The 17021-nt window shown below is 53.2% G+C and overlaps 1 protein-coding gene across 1 annotated transcript in view; it reads right to left on the bottom strand.

Annotated features, from left to right (window-relative positions):
- Nucleotides 1-17021, bottom strand: part of mafk (MAF bZIP transcription factor K) — a 42543-nt gene that overhangs the window by 15865 nt on the left and 9657 nt on the right. The gene's annotated exons all lie outside the window — the stretch shown is intronic.

The following is a 17021-nucleotide window of genomic DNA, read 5'->3' as shown; positions in this document are numbered from 1 at the left end:
CGCACAGACACTGGGCACTGGGAGAGCATCACAGACACTGGGCACTGGGAGAACAGCGCACAGACACTGGGCACTGGGAGAGCATCACAGACACTGGGCACTGGGAGAGCATCACAGACACTGGGCACTGGGAGAACAGCGCACAGACACTGGGCACTGGGAGAGCATCACAGACACTGGGCACTGGGAGAGCATCACAGACACTGGGCACTGGGAGAGCATCACAGACACTGGGCACTGGGAGAACAGCGCACAGACACTGGGCACTGGGAGAACAGCGCACAGACACTGGGCACTGGGAGAGCATCACAGACACTGGGCACTGGGAGAGCATCACAGACACTGGGCACTGGGAGAACAGCGCACAGACACTGGGCACTGGGAGAACAGCGCACAGACACTGGGCACTGGGAGAGCATCACAGACACTGGGCACTGGGAGAGCATCACAGACACTAGGCACTGGGAGAGCATCACAGACACTGGGCACTGGGAGAACAGCGCACAGACACTGGGCACTGGGAGAGCATCACAGACACTGGGCACTGGGAGAACAGCGCACAGACACTGGGCACTGGGAGAGCATCACAGACACTGGGCACTGGGAGAACAGCGCACAGACACTGGGCGCTGGGAGAGCATCACAGACACTGGGCACTGGGAGAGCATCACAGACACTGGGCACTGGGAGAACAGCGCACAGACACTGGGCACTGGGAGAACAGCGCACAGACACTGGGCACTGGGAGAGCATCACAGACACTGGGCGAGCAGCGCAGACACTGGGCACTGGGAGAGCAGCGTACAGACACTGGGAGAACAGCGCACAGACACTGGGCACTGGGAGAGCATCACAGACACTGGGCACTGGGAGAACAGCGCACAGACACTGGGCACTGGGAGAACAGCGCACAGACACTGGGCACTGGGAGAGCATCACAGACACTGGGCACTGGGAGAGCATCACAGACACTGGGCACTGGGAGAACAGCGCACAGACACTGGGCACTGGGAGAACAGCGCACAGACACTGGGCACTGGGAGAACAGCGCACAGGCACTGGGCACTGGGAGAACATCACAGACACTGGGCACTGGAAGAGCATCACAGGCACTGGGCACTGGGAGAGCAGAGCACAGACACTGGGCACTTGGAGAGCAGCGCACAGACACTGGGCACTGGGAGAACATCACAGACACTGGGCACTGGGAGAGCATCACAGACACTGGGCACTGGGAGAGCAGCGCACAGACACTGGGCACTGGGAGAGCATCACAGACACTGGGCGAGCATCACAGACACTGGGCACTGGGAGAGCAGTGCACAGACACTGGGCACTGGGAGAGCATCACAGACACTGGGCACTGGGAGAGCAGAGCACAGACACTGGGCACTGGGAGAGCAGTGCACAGACACTGGGCACTGGGAGAGCATCACAGACACTGGGCACTGGGAGAGCATCACAGACACTGGGCACTGGGAGAGCAGCGCACAGACACTGGGCACTGGGAGAGCAGCGCACAGACACTGGGCACTGGGGGAGCAGAGCACAGACACTGGGCACTGGGAGAGCAGCGCACAGACACTGGGCACTGGGAGAGCAGCGCACAGACACTGGGCACTGGGAGAGCATCACAGACACTGGGCACTGGGAGAGCATCACAGACACTGGGCGAGCATCACAGACACTGGGCACTGGGAGAGCATCACAGACACTGGGCACTGGGAGAGCAGAGCACAGACACTGGGAGAGCATCACAGACACTGGGCACTGGGAGAGCATCACAGACACTGGGCACTGGGAGAACAGCGCACAGACACTGGGCACTGGGAGAGCAGCGCACAGACACTGGGCACTGGGAGAGCAGAGCACAGACACTGGGCACAGGGAGAGCAGCGCACAGACACTGGGCACTGGGAGAGCAGCGCACAGACACTGGGCACTGGGAGAGCAGCGCACAGACACTGGGCACTGGGAGAGCAGCGCACAGACATTGGGCACTGGGAGAGCAGCGCACAGACACTGGGCACTGGGAGAACAGCCCACAAACACTGGGCACTGGGAAAACAGCACACAAACACTGGGCACTGGGAGAACAGCGCACAGACACTGGGCACTGGGAGAACAGCGCACAGACACTGGGAAAACAGTGCACAGACACTAGGCAAGCAGCGCACAGACACTGAGCACTGGGAGAACAGAGCACAGACACTGAGCACTGGGAGAACAGCGCACAGACACTGGGCACTGGGAGAACAGCGCACAGACACTGGGCACTGGGAGTACAGCGCACAGACACTGGGTACTGGGAGAACAGCGCACAGACACTGGGCACTGGGAGAACAGCGCACAGACACTGGGCGAACAGCACACAGGCACTGGGAGAACAGCGCACAGACACTGGGCACAGGGAGAACAGTGCACAGACACTGGGAGAACAGCGCACAGACACTGGGCACTGGGAGAACAGCGCACAGACACTGGGCAAACAGCGCACAGACACTGGGCACTGGGAGAACAGTGTACAGACACTGGGCACTGGGAGAACAGTGTACAAACACTGGGCACTGGGAGAACAGTGTACAAACACTGGGCACTGGGAGAACAGCGCACAGACACTGGGCACTGGGAGAGCAGCGCACAGACACTGGGCACTGGGAGAGCATCACAGACACTGGGCACTGGGAGAGCATCACAGACACTGGGCACTGGGAGAGCAGCGCACAGACACTGGGCACTGGGAGAACAGCGCACAGACACTGGGCACTGGGAGAGCATCACAGACACTGGGCGCTGGGAGAACAGCGCACAGACACTGGGCACTGGGAGAACAGCGCACAGACACTGGGCGAGCATCACAGACACTGGGCACTGGGAGAGCATCACAGACACTGGGCACTGGGAGAACAGCGCACAGACACTGGGAGAACAGCGCACAGACACTGGGCACTGGGAGAACAGCGCACAGACACTGGGCACTGGGAGAGCATCACAGACACTGGGCGAGCATCACAGGCACTGGGAGAGCAGAGCACAGACACTGGGCACTTGGAGAGCATCACAGACACTGGGCACTGGGAGAGCATCACAGACACTGGGCACTGGGAGAGCAGCGCACAGTCACTGGGCACTGGGAGAGCATCACAGACACTGGGCACTGGGAGAGCATCACAGACACTGGGCGAGCATCACAGACACTGGGCACTGGGAGAGCAGTGCACAGACACTGGGCACTGGGAGAGCATCACAGACACTGGGCACTGGGAGAGCAGAGCACAGACACTGGGCACTGGGAGAGCATCACAGACACTGGGCACTGGGAGAGCATCACAGACACTGGGCACTGGGAGAGCAGCGCACAGACACTGGGCACTGGGAGAGCAGCGCACAGACACTGGGCACTGGGAGAGCAGCGCACAGACACTGGGCACTGGGAGAGCAGCGCACAGACACTGGGAGAGCAGCGCACAGACACTGGGCACTGGGAGAGCAGCGCACAGACACTGGGCACTGGGAGAGCAGCGCACAGACACTGGGCACTGGGAGAGCAGCGCACAGACACTGGGCACTGGGAGAGCAGCGCACAGACACTGGGCACTGGGAGAGCAGCGCACAGACACTGGGCACTGGGAGAGCAGCGCACAGACACTGGGCACTGGGAGAGCAGCGCACAGACACTGGGCACTGGGAGAGCAGCGCACAGACAATGGGCACTGGGAGAGCAGCGCACAGACACCGGGCACTGGGAGAACAGCACACAAACACTGGGAGAACAGCGCACAGACACTGGGAGAACAGCGCACAAACACTGGGCACTGGGAAAACAGTGCACAGACACTGGGCACTGGGAGAGCAGCGCACAGACACTGAGCGCTGGGAGAACAGAGCACAGACACTGAGCACTGGGAGAACAGTGCACAGACACTGGGCACTGGGAGAACAGCGCACAGACACTGGGCACTGGGAGTACAGCGCACAGACACTGGGCACTGGGAGTACAGCGCACAGACACTGGGCACTGGGAGAACAGCGCACAGACACTGGGCACTGGGAGAACAGCGCACAGACACTGGGCAAACAGCGCACAGACAGTGGGCACTGGGAGAACAGTGTACAGACACTGGGCACTGGGAGAACAGTGTACAAACACTGGGCACTGGGAGAACAGTGTACAAACACTGGGCACTGGGAGAACAGCGCACAGACACTGGGCGAACAGTGTACAGACACTGGGCACTGGGAGAACAGTGTACAAACACTGGGCACTGGGAGAGCAGCGCAATAACTGAGACCTGGCTCAAAAAGGGCAGAATTGGATATTAAATGTAGTGTTCAGGAAAAATAAGGAAGGAAAGATAGGAGGTGGTGTGGCAGTATTGGTCAAGTAGAATGTTACAGTGCTGGAGAGGGAGGATGTCCTGGAGGAGTCAAGGATAGAATCTATTTGGTTAGAGTTAAGAAATAATAGGTGCCATTTCACCGCTAGGTGTATTCTATAGGCCACCAACTTCTGGGAAAGATATGGAGGAGCAAATTTGCAGAGAAATTACAGAGAAGTGCAAGAACTGTAGAGTAGTGATAATGGGGGACTTCAACTATCCTAAAATAGACTGGGATAGTAATAGTGTTAAGGGCAGAGAAGGGGAAGAATTTCTGAAGTGTGTTCAGGAGAGCTTTCTTGATCAATATGTTTCCGGCCCAACAAGGGAGGAAGCATTGCTGGATATGGTTCTGGGGAACGAGGTAGGTCAAGTGGAGCAGGTGTCAGTAGGTGAACATTTAGGGAACAGTGATCATAAAGAAAAAAGACTTGCATTTATATAGCGCCTTTCACAACCACCGGACGTCTCAAAGCACTTTGGAGCCAATGTAGTTTTTTTTGAAGTGGGGTCACTGTTGTAATGCACCATAAGGTTTAGATTAGCTATGGAAAAGGACCGGGAGCAATCTAGAGTAAAAATGTTTAACTGGGGGAAGGCCAATTTCAATGGGATGAGAATGGATCTGGCCCGGGTAAACTGGAATCAAAGATTGGCAGGCAAAACTGTAATGGAACAACGGGCTGCCTTTAAAGAGGAAATAGTTCAGGTACAGTCGAGGTACATTTCCACTTGGGGGAAAGGCAGGGCAACTAAAGTCAAAGCTCCCTGGATGACGAAAGAGATAGAGAATATGAAGAAGCAGAAAAGGAGCGTGTATGACAGATGTCAGGTTGCAAATACATCTGAGAATCAGGCTATATATAGAAAGGTCAGAGGAGAAGTGAAAAAGAAAAGAGGGGCAAAGAAAAAGTATGAGAATAGAATGGCAGCTAACATAAAAAGTAATCGAAATGTCTTCTATAGGCATATAAATAGTAAACAGGTAGTAAGAGGAGGGGTGGGGCCGATTAGGGACCAAAAAGGAGACCTATGCATGGAGGCAGAGGGTATGGCTGAGGTACTAAATGAGTACTTTGCAACTGTCTTCACCAAGGAAGAGGATGCTGCCATAGACATAATGAAGGAGGAGGTAGTGGAGATACTTGATAGGATAAAAATTGATAAAGAGGATGTATTAGAAAGATTGGCTATACTTAAAGTAGATAAATGACCAGGACCAGATGGGATGCATCCTAGGATGCGGAGGGAATTGAGGGTGGAAATCGCAGAGGTACTGGCCATAATCTTCCAATCCTCCATCGATACAGGGGTGGTGCCAGAGGACTGGAGAATTTCAAATGTTACACCATTGTTCAAAAAAGGTGCAAAGATAAACCCAGCAACTACAGGTCAGTCACTTTGACCTCGGTAGTGGGGAAGCTTTTAGAAACAGTAATAAGGAACAAAATTAACTGTCACTTGGACAAGTGTGGCTTAATTAAGGAAAGCCAGCACAGATTTGTTAAAGGCAAATCGTATTTAACTAATTTGATTGAGTTCTTTGATGAGGTAACAGAGAGGGTGGATGAGGGTAATGCAGTTGACGTAATGTACATAGATTTCCAAAAGACAAAGTGCCACATAATAGGCTTGCCAGCAAAGTTGAAGCCCATGGAATTAAAGGGACAGTGGCAAAATGAATACGGAATTGGCTAAGTGATAGGAAACAGAGAGTAGTTGTGAACGGTTGTTTATCGGACTGGAGGAAGGTATACAGTGGTGTTCCCCAGGGGTCGGTACTAGGACCACTGCTTTTCTTGATATATATTAATGATTTGGACTTGGGTGTACAGGGCACAATTTCAAAATTTGCAGATGACACAAAACTTGGAAGTATAGTGAACAGTGAGGAGGGGAGTGATAGACTTCAGGAAGACATAGACAGGCTGGTGAAATGGGCGGACACGTGACAGATGAAATTTAACGCAGAAAAGTGTGAAGTGATACATTTTGGTAGAATGAATGAGGAGAGGACATATAAACTAAATTGTACAATCCTAAAGGGGGTGCATGAACAGAGAGACCTGGGGGTATATGTGCACAAATCGCTGAAGGTGGCAGGGCAGGTTGAGATAGCAGTTAAAAAGACTTACGGGATCCTGGGCTTCATAAATAGAGGTATAGAGTACAAAAGTGTGTCAATTATGATGAACCTGTATAAAACACTGGTTCGGCCCCAACTGGTGTATTGTGTCCAATTCTGGGCACCGCACTTTAGGAAGGATGTGAAGGCCTTGGAGAGGGTGCAGAAAAGATTTATGAGAATGATTCCAGGAATGAGGGACTTCAATTGCGTTGATAGACTGGTGAAGCTGGGGATGTTCTTCTTGGAGCAGAGAAGATCGAGAGGAGATTTGTTAGAGGTGTTCAAAATCATGAGGAGTCTGGACAGAGTAGATAGAGAGAAACTGTTCCCATTGGCAGAAGGGTCGAGAACCAGAGGACACAGATTTAAGGTGATTGGCAAAAGAACCAAAGGCAACGCAAGAAAAAACCCTTTTATGCAGCACGTGTTTAAGATCTGGAATGCACTGCCTGAAAGGGTGCTGGAGGCAGACTCAATCACGGCTTTCAAAAGGGAGTTGGATAAATATGTGAAGGAAAGAAATTTGCAGGGCTACGGGGAAAGGGCGGGGGAGTGGGACTAGCTGAGGGGCTCTTACAGAGAGCCGGCACGGGCTCAACGGGCCAAATGGCCTTCTTCCTTGCTGTAACCATTCTATGATTCTATGGGAGGGAAGCGCACAAATACAGGGCACTGGGAGAGCAGCCTGGATCCCAGGTGACATAAGAACATAAGAAATAGGAGCAGGAGTAAGCCATTTGGCCCTTCAAGCCTGCTCCGCCATTCAATAAGATTATGGCTGAACTTCTACCTCATCTCCACTTTCCTGCACTATCTCCATATCCCTTGAATCCCTTAATATTCAAAAATCTATCGATTTCTGTCTTGAATATACTCAACGACTGAGCCTCCACCACCCCGTGGTAGAGAATTCCAAAGATTCACCACCCTCTGAGTGAAGAAATGTCTCCTCATCTCAGAACTAAATGACCGACCCCTTATTCTGAGACTGTGACCCCTGGTTCTAGATTCCCCAGCCAGGGGAAACATTCTCCCTGTATCTACCCTGTCAAGCCCTGTAAGAATCTTGTATGTTTCAATGAGATCACCTCTCATTCTTCTAAACTCTAGAGAATATAGGCCTAGTCTACTCAATCTCTCCTCATAGGACAATCCCCCCATCCCAGGAATCAGTCTGGTGAACCTTTGTTGCACTCCCTCTATGGCAAGTGTATCCTTCCTTAGGTAAGGAAACCAAAACTGTACACAATACACCAGGTGTGGTCTCACCAGGGCCCTATATAATTGCAGTAAGACATCTTTACTCTTATACTCAATTCCTCTTGTAATAAAGGCCAACATACCATTTGCTTTCCTAATTGCTTACTGTACCTGCATGTTAACTTTCAGTGATTTGTGTACAAGGACACCCAGGTCCCTCTGAACACCAACATTTCCCAATCTCTCACCATTTAAAAAATACTCTGCTTTTCTATTTTTCCTATCAAAGTGGATAACTTCACATTTCTCCACATTATATTCCATTTGCCATGTTCTTGCCCACTTACTTAGCCTGTCTATATCCCCTTGAAGACTCCTTGCACCCTCCTCACAACTTACATTCCCACCCAGCTTTGTATCATCAGCAAACTTGGATATATTACATTTGGTCCCCTCATCCAAATCATTGATGTAGATTGTGAATAGTGAGGCCCAAGCACTGATCCTTGTGGTACCCCACTAGTTACAGCCTGCCAACCCGAAAATTACCCGTTTATTCCTATTCTCTGTTTTCTGTCCGTTAACCAATCCATGCTAGTATATTACCCCCAATCCCATGAGCCCTAATTTTGTTTAATAACCTCTTCTGTGGCACCTTATCGAATGCCTTCTGAAAATCCAAATACACCACATCCACTGGTTCCCCCTTATCTATTCTGCTAGTTACAACCTCAAAAAACTCTAGCAGATTAGTCAAACACAATTTCCCTTTCATAAATCCGTGTTGACTCTGCCCAATCCTATTATTATTTTCTCAGTGCCCCGTTACCACATCCTTAATAATAGATTCTAGGTGGTGAGCATTGCACAAACACAGGGCACTGGGAGAGCAGCCTGGATCCCAGATGGAGAGCAGCGCACAAATACATCATTAAATGCAAACAAAAGGCTGCTTCAGGAAGCAAGCCTGTCGTCACTCAGTGTCCTAAACTACTAATAGTTAATCCAGAAGATTAATGCTGATTTCAAGTTAAATGGGGCTGAAAGGCCAAAGGGGACATGTGCATAAAGTGGTACAAAGACTAGTTCAGGGCTGGCCTCAGGATGCACTTCTTCAAACAAAGAGTGAAGGTTGTCCTTCTGCAAAGGGTTAGTGTGGGCAAAAATGACTCAATGGGAGAGGGGCCTGGGTTTCTATGGAAACAAGAGCTGAATGGCCTCCCTCATCTCTACTTTTGTGGGTTCAGGATAAGTGACCAAAAAGCTTGGTCAAAGAGGTGGGTTTTAAGGAGCGCCTTAAAGGCAGAAAGATTCCGTGAGGGAATTCCAGAGCTTGGGGCCAATGGTGGGAGGAAGGAAGTTGGGGATGCTCAAGAGGCCATAGTTGGAGGAGCGCAGAGATTTCGGAAGGTTGTAGGGCTGGAGCAGGTTAGAGAGATAGGGAGGGGCGAGACCATGGAAATAGGGAGGGGCGAGACCATGGAGGGATTTGAATACAAGGATGAGAATTTTAAAATCGAAGCGTTGCTGGACCGGGAAGTCAATGTAGGTCAGCGAGCGCAGGGGTGAGACAATAGAGTTCAAAATCAAATAGAAGTGCCCCAACCCACAGCAATGTAATCATTCCGCATGAACGTACAAACACAGGCACGCCTACACACATACCCTGTCATAGCAGAACCATGAGTCATCCTGTGCAGCAGGCTTCAGGAGATCCGAACATGCTGCTAATGCTGGGCTTAGAGTGTGGCCGCTGGCTCCTGCCTCTCCAAAGATGTACATCAAAGGCAGACATGTGCTGCATGTATTTAGCACCCAGCTTCTCAAGACGTACTGACAGGGTACGTTCTTATAAACCAGTGCCGCGACTCCCAGTTTTTGCTTCACTATGTTCTGATTGAAATCCGCCGATACAACTAGATTCTCATCACCCTGGATGCCAGCAAGTCCCAAATTTTTGAACGAATGGCCCGTATTTTCCGATCCCTATGGGTGTGTACGAGCCGTGTGCCCACCCGTAAGGGCATCGGAAATGCCGGTTTCAGGCATGTCAAGCGCATGCGCTGAAAACCGGCATTTCCGATCTGTCAAGAATCCTCTTGACAGATCGCGCACCTGCCCGGGAGAAGGGCCTCTGCAGGTGGAGAGTTCCGCTTTCTGCAGAACCTCCACCCGCTGAAATCCCTTAAAAATCTTACGCCTGGTAAAAGCAGCGTACGGCCTGCTTTTACCAACATAAGAGTTTAAAAAAGTTAAAAAAAAAAAAATTCACTCATTTATAATTTTAAAATACTTTTTAAAAAGTAAGTTTATTTTTAGCCCCGTAAAAAACTTTAATTTTTTTTTTTTTATTTATTTAATGTTTGTGTCTTTTTTCAGTGATCCCCATTCATACTTTTGACAGGTCTATGTCTAAAGTATGAAGGGGGATTCTCTTCTCCCATTGGCTCACCTGGCCCACGTGATCCCTGGGACGCTTGCGAACCGCATGCGCCCCTAACATACGTGGGCCCTGCGCATTTTGACTGTGGAGAGGCCCAGCATCGGAAATGGCCGCACCTCAGGAGCCCTCGGGTAAGGGCGTAGATTTTTTCCCGATAGGAGGCATTCGCACGCAGGAAGCCTATCGGAAATTACAGGCCTGTAGGAGTCTATGTACTCCTAGCAAAAAATACTGAACTCGGAGAGGGTCAACAGAAAAAGTTTAATTCTTGAGACTGCATGTTGAACACAAAATGGCGTCAGAGCCTACACCAAGTCTGACTGACTTTCATCAGTCCACAGCTTCAACTCCTCCTCCCCCGCTCTGGGCTTAACTATGTTGCAGATCGAGTTTCTTAAAGATGTGATCCCTCTTAAAGGCATGACGCCTGATTTATAGTCTACGGACTGAAAAGCGGATTGTGTCCTTTCTGTGGTCGGTACGCCACACAGCTCCCCCCAGAATCCGCTAGCAGGGAGTGTACGAACCGGCGTGGCGGCTTGATGGCACGGCCGGAACGGCTCTTGGCGGTTGGTGTCGGGAGCGGGGCGGTCGGACGCGTCGGGCTCTTAGGCGGTCTGCCCCGCGGTGGGGGTTGGCCCACTTGAACAAGTTCGTCGGGCTCTAGGTGCGCCAGCTTGAGCCGGTCGACCGACACCTTGTCAGTTCTGCGCCCACTTCGAGGAGGAAGAACTTGTTCCTCGTCTGGAGTACCTTGTAGGGTCCGTCGTGGTCCTCGGTGGGCGTCATGGTGCACGAAAACAAATTTGGCCATGTGCAGGCTAGGTGGTACGCGGGTTGCTGGTTCGCCGTGCCGGCCGGTGGGCACCGGAGCGAACTGTTGTGCTCGGTTGGCGAAAGCGCGGTGTTGCTGGTCAGCCGACCAGGGGGTCGTGGCGGTGGGCAGGAACTCTCCGGGTACGCGCAGCGGCTGGCCGTACACGAGTTCCGCCGCCGAGGCTTGCAGGTCTTCCTTGACCGCGGAGCGTAGGCCAAGTAGCACCCACGGGAGGCGGTTGATCCAAGCCTCGTCCTCGAGGCTGGTGCGGAGGGACGCCTTCATGGACCTGTGGAATCGCTCGCACAGTCCGTTGGCTTGGGGGTGGTAAGCCGTGGTGCAGTGAGCGGCCACCCCGAGGTTTCGGGCGATGGCAGCCCACAGATCAGAGGTGAACTGCGGGCCTCTATCCGACGTCATGTCGGAGGGGACGCCGAACCGAGCGACCCTGGTACCGATGAACGCCCTCGCGATGTCGGCGGTGGTGGTGGACGTCAGTGGAATGGCCTCGGGCCAGCGGGTGGTACGGTCCACGATTGTCAGCAGGTGTGTGTGACCTTGTGATGGCGGCAGGGGGCCGACGAGGTCGATGTGGACATGGTCAAACCTTCTTTCTGGCACGGTGAACTCCTCGAGTGGGGCTTTGACGTGCTGGTGGATTTTGGCACGCTGGCAAGCTATGCAGGATCTGGACCAGACGCGCACATCTTTGCGCAGGCCGCGCCAGACAAATCGGTTGGCCACCAGTCTAATGGACGCGCGGGTGCCGGGGTGTGAGAGGCCGTGGACGATGTCGAACACCCGTTTTCGCCAGGACGCCGGGACTACAGGGCGGGGTTGCGCCAAGGAGGTTTCGCATTTGACTGTGATGGCGGACGGGCCGCAGGCGACGTCGGTCAGTCGCAGCCCTGGGAGGGTTGTGGGCGCGGAGAGCAGATCGGGGTCGGTGCGTTGCTCCGCTGCCAGTTGAGCATAGTCCACTGCCAGGTGGGCGCCGTGGACGGCGGGGCGGGATAGGCAGTCGGCCACCACGTTGTCTCGACCGGAGACGTGCCGGATGTCCGTGGTGAATTCGGACACCGCGGCGAGCTGGCGTTGTTGCCTGGCTGACCACGGGTCCGCAGATTTCGCCATCGCGAATGTCAGGGGTTTGTGGTCGACAAACGCGGTGAAGGGGCGGCCCTCCAGAAGAAATCTAAAATGGCGGACTGCCAGGTACAGTGCGAGGAGCTCGCGGTCAAAGGCGCTGTATTTGGCCTCCGGGGGGCGCAGTTGGCGGCTGAAAAAGGCCAGCGGTTGCCAGGCCCTGTCGACCCACTGTTCGTACACGGCGCCGACCGCGTGGTCGGAGGCGTCCGTGGTGAGGGCCACCCTGGCGTTGGGCTGTGGGTGAGCGAGCTTGGTGGCGTCGGCGAGCGCCTTTTTGGTCGAGTCGAAAGCGGTCAACATGTCCGCCGACCACTCGATCGCCATTCTGTCTTTCTTACCCCGGAGGGCTTCGTATAGGGGCCGCATGAGGGAGGCCGCTCTGGTAATGAAGCGGTTGTAAAAGTTGATCATCCCCAAGAACTCCTGGAGGCCTTTGATGGTGGTAGGCCGGGGGAACTGCTGGACGGCTTGCACCTTGGCGGGCAGGGGAATGGCTCCGTCCTGCATGATGTGGTGGCCGAGGAACTCGATCCTGCTGAGGCCGAATTGGCACTTGGCTGGGCTGATGATGAGCCCGTGCTCACTGAGCCGCTGGAACAGGGTGCGGAGGTGCTCGATGTGTTCCTGCTTGGAGGCACTAGCTACCAGAATGTCATCCAGGTAGACAAAGAGGAACTTCAGGTCCTGGAGGACCGAGTCCATGAGCCGCTGGAAGGCCTGGGCCGCGTTTTTGAGGCCGAAGGGCATTCGGAGGAACTTGAATAGCCCAAAAGGGGTGATTATGGCCGCCTTGGGTACGTCCGTGGGGTGGACTGGCACCTGATGGTAACCGCGCACCAGGTCGACTTTGGAGAAGACTGAGCGGCCGGCCAGTCTAGCCGAGAAGTCTTGAATGTGCGGTATGGGGTACCGATCCGGCGTGGTGGCATCGTTTAGGCGCCGGTAGTCCCCGCAGGGGCGCCATCCCCCGTCGGGTTTGGTGACGATGTGGAGTGGGGAGGCCCAGGGGCTGTTGGAGCAGCGGATGATGCCGAGCTGTTCCATTGTGGCGAACTCGGCCCGCGCGATCTCCAGCTTGGCCAGGTCCAGCCTGCGGGCGTGGGCATACACCGGTGGGCCTGTGGTGGGGATGAAGTGTTCTACCCCATGCTTAGCAACTTTCGCGGAGAAGGTCGGGTTGGTGAGGGCTGGGAACTCAGCCAGGAGTGCTGAGTAGTTGTCCGTTGAGCGGGTGCGGCACTGCCACGCCATTTCGGCGGGTTGGGGGGGGGGCCATGGCGCCCGGGATAGGTGACATGGTGTTCATGTCCACGAGGTGGCGCCGAGGCATGTCGACCAACAGGCCGTGGGCGCACAGGAAATCCGCACCGAGGAGCGGGGAGAGCACCTTGGCGGTGATAAACTCCTAGTGGTAGCGGCGGCCTGCGAGGTCGATGGTGACAGTGCGGGTGCCGTACGTCCGGATGTCGGTGCCGTTGGCGGCAGCCAGCGCAGGGCCGCGGCCACCTCGCTGGATCTCGAGGGCGGACGCGGGGATGATGCTGCGCTGCGCGCCCGTGTCGCATAGGAAACGGTGTCCGGAGGCGCTGTCCATAACGTACAGCAGCGCGCCTGCTTGCCCCACGGCCATTGTGTAGGCCGGTGTGGGGGCGGTTGGAAACGTGCAGGGATGGCTGCAGCGGCGTGCCCGTGCGCCAAACCGGGTATGGAAGTAGCAGTAGCCCTGGGTCGGAGGGCTTGGGGGACGTGGGGGCCTGGTGGCCAAGCTGTGTGGCCGCGCGATAGAGGGTGGAGCGCGCGCCGACGCTGCGGAGGCCAGGTCGGGGGTGACGGCGTGGTTGGAGCCGGCGGACAGGAGCTTATCGGCTTCGTCGGCCAGGACCTCGAGGTCCGTGAGGCTGGACGCCACGATCGCCGGGCGGATGCTGGGAGGTAGTTGGCGGATAAAGAGCGTGCGGAAGAGGGAGCCGGGCGGTTTCTCGACGGTCAGAGCAAGCATGTGTGAGAGCAAGTCTGACGGTGTGGAGTCACCGAGGCCCGGGAGGTCGAGGAGGTGGCAGTTGCGCAAAAATTGGGAGGCTGTGAATTTTTTAAGGAGCGCGGCCTTGAGATGTGCGTACTTGCCTTCCTCCGAAGGGTTTTGTAGTGTTGTCCAGACTTTCATGATTGTGGAGCTGCCCAGGGAGGCGAGGAGGTGGTCGTACATTGTTGCGTCGGCGGTGATGCCGCGGAGTCGGAATTGCGATTCGGCTTGAAGGAACCAGGCGGTGGCTAGGTTCTCCCAGAACTCCGGCAGCTTCACAGAAACTGCGTTTGTGTCAGCCATGGTTACGCTTAGGAGTCGTCCTGAGCGTCGGGGTCACCAATGTAGGAGTCTACGTACTCCTAGCAAAAAATACTGAACTCGGAGAGGGTCAACAGAAAAGGTTTAATTCTTGAGACTGCATGTTGAACACAAAATGGCGTCAGAGCCTACACCAAGTCTGACTGACTTTCATCAGTCCACAGCTTCGACTCCTCCTCCCCCGCTCTGGGCTTAACTATGTTGCAGATCGAGTTTATTAAAGGTGTGATCCCTCTTAAAGGCATGACGCCTGATTTATAGTCTACGGACCGAAAAGCGGATTGTGTCCTTTCTGTGGTCGGTACGCCACAGGCCCATAAAATCAGTGGTGTTTTATTGTAGAAATATTAAGCTCCTCTGATGGCTCAGTTGCTGACTGTGCTGCCCTCTGTGGTATCAACCTCTACAGTGGGTAGCACTCTCACCTCCGAGTCAGAAGGTCGTGGGTTCAAGGCCCACTCCAGGGACTTGAGCAGATCTAGGTTCACACTCCAGTGCAGTACTGAAGGAGCGCTGCACTGTCGGAGGTGCCGTCTTTTGGATGAGGCGTTAAACCGAGGCCCTGGGATCACGTGAGCCATCTCGGGTGGATGTAAAAGATCCCACGGCACTATTCAAAGAGCAGGGGAGTTACCCCAGTTTCCTGGCCAATTTCTCCAGGATGTCCTAAAGAGCTTTTCAGCCAATGAACTACTTTTTTTGAAGTGTAGTCACGGTTGTAATGTAGCAAACGCAGCAGCCAATTTGCACACAGCAAGCTCCCACAAATAGCAATGAGAGAATGACCAGACAATCTGATTTAGTCTTGGTTGAAGGATAAATATTGGCCAAGGTTATCACTAGGATTTCAGGACGTGTATTGGTCCAATCTTTATGTCCACTTGTGTCCCTCCATATTCCAAAATGTCCAGAGAGATCATCCTGAGATACAGTGGGACCTCCACAGTCCTAGAAGATATTGGAATACTGTTGGTACAGGGATGAAGAGAAGGAAAGTTCAAACAACAGAAACTCAATCTAATCCTTAGTGGGTGTTGATATTGACTTATATCGCAGCTTTAACAGCGAAAACATCCCAAGACATGGAGGGATGAGAGTCAAATTTATTAAAGGGATAAGGGAACAGACGTGGTGGGAGAGACAACCAAAGGTTTGGTTGGAAAGATGGGTTTTGAGAAGGTTTTCAGAGAGGCAGAGGGAGTTCCAGAGAGTAGGACCAAGGCAGCAAAGGGTTGGTTCACCAATCATGGGGTGAAGGAGGGGGGATGCCTAGTATGCCACAGTCTAAGGACTAAGGGTTGCAGGAGCAGATATAGAGATGGAGGAAGTTAAATAGAGATAGGATTCGGTTAGGTCATGGAGGGATTTGAAGATAAGGAAGAGAATTATAAATTCAAGGTTCTGGGGAATGGGGAACCAATGTCGGTCAGGGAGGGCGGGGTGATGAACAAATAGGACTTAGTGTGGGACAAGGTACGGGCAGCTGAGTTTGGACAAGTTGGAATTTATGGAGAATGGAAAACATTGAGCCAAGAGATGACAACAAGCATGGATAAAGGTCCTTTCCCACCCCCCCCCCCCCTTTCCTTTTGTTTCTCTCTTCACACCTGGCAGCTATCTCTTGCCCTGCCAGTACACTTTACACCTAATCTCAGCCTATTACCATCTCGTCTAGCTTCTAATACCTTTTATTGTCTCTTTTTTACTTCTTTTGTTTCTTTTATTCTTTTGTCCGATCGCAGCCCTGCCTCCGATCTATCTTTTCTTTCCAGTTTTGAAGAAGGGTTCGACCCGAAACGTCAACTCAAATTTCTGTCCACGGATGTTGCCTGACCTGCTGAGTTTTTCCAGCATTTTCTGCTGTTATTATGGATAAAGGTTTTACCAGCTATTCTAGAAGATAGGAGGATATTGCTGTTGGTGGACGTGCAATGAGGCAACACCTCCTGCAAGACTTTGTCCCACCAAATTCCGTCAGATAACTGGGAAGGCAGATAGTGGATAGATACAGATGAGGAAAGCTATTTTGCCTAGCCTAGCTCATCCATGCAGAAAGACACTATAATCCCATCATGGCAGCCAACTGTTTAATAATTCCATGGTTTCTGCCGTCTCTGCCCAAACCAGAAGTCCATTGCATGTCTCTATCTTTGTGTGAAGAACCGCCTTGAATCGTGATAGACTAGGGTCAATCACTGGTAGTGGCAGGTCTGTGCCAAGTGGGGGGAGCAATTGGAGGTGAGTCACACACAGTATTGAACTGTATTGGCACAGGAGAAATATTTCCTAAATCATCTTGATATTAATACACAAAATGAGCTTAATAACAACACTCAATTTTTTTTAAATACATGTAAATAAAATAACGCTCCAACATTCTCCACTCATCTGTGTGTCAGCCATGGCTCAGTCGGTAGCACTCTGGACTATGAGTCAGAAGGTTGTGGGTTCCCACTTGAGCACAAAAATCCAGGCCGACATTCCCAGTGCAGTTCTCCCCGGTGTCCCGGCCAATATTTATCCCTCAATCAACATCACTAAAACAGATTATCTGGTCAGTA

The sequence above is a fragment of the Somniosus microcephalus genome, chromosome 11, assembly GCF_052327205.1.
Source record: "Somniosus microcephalus isolate GS21.2 chromosome 11, FLI_Smic_1.0, whole genome shotgun sequence".
Lineage (NCBI taxonomy): Eukaryota > Metazoa > Chordata > Chondrichthyes > Squaliformes > Somniosidae > Somniosus > Somniosus microcephalus.
This window is presented reverse-complemented; position numbering and strand designations above follow the sequence as displayed.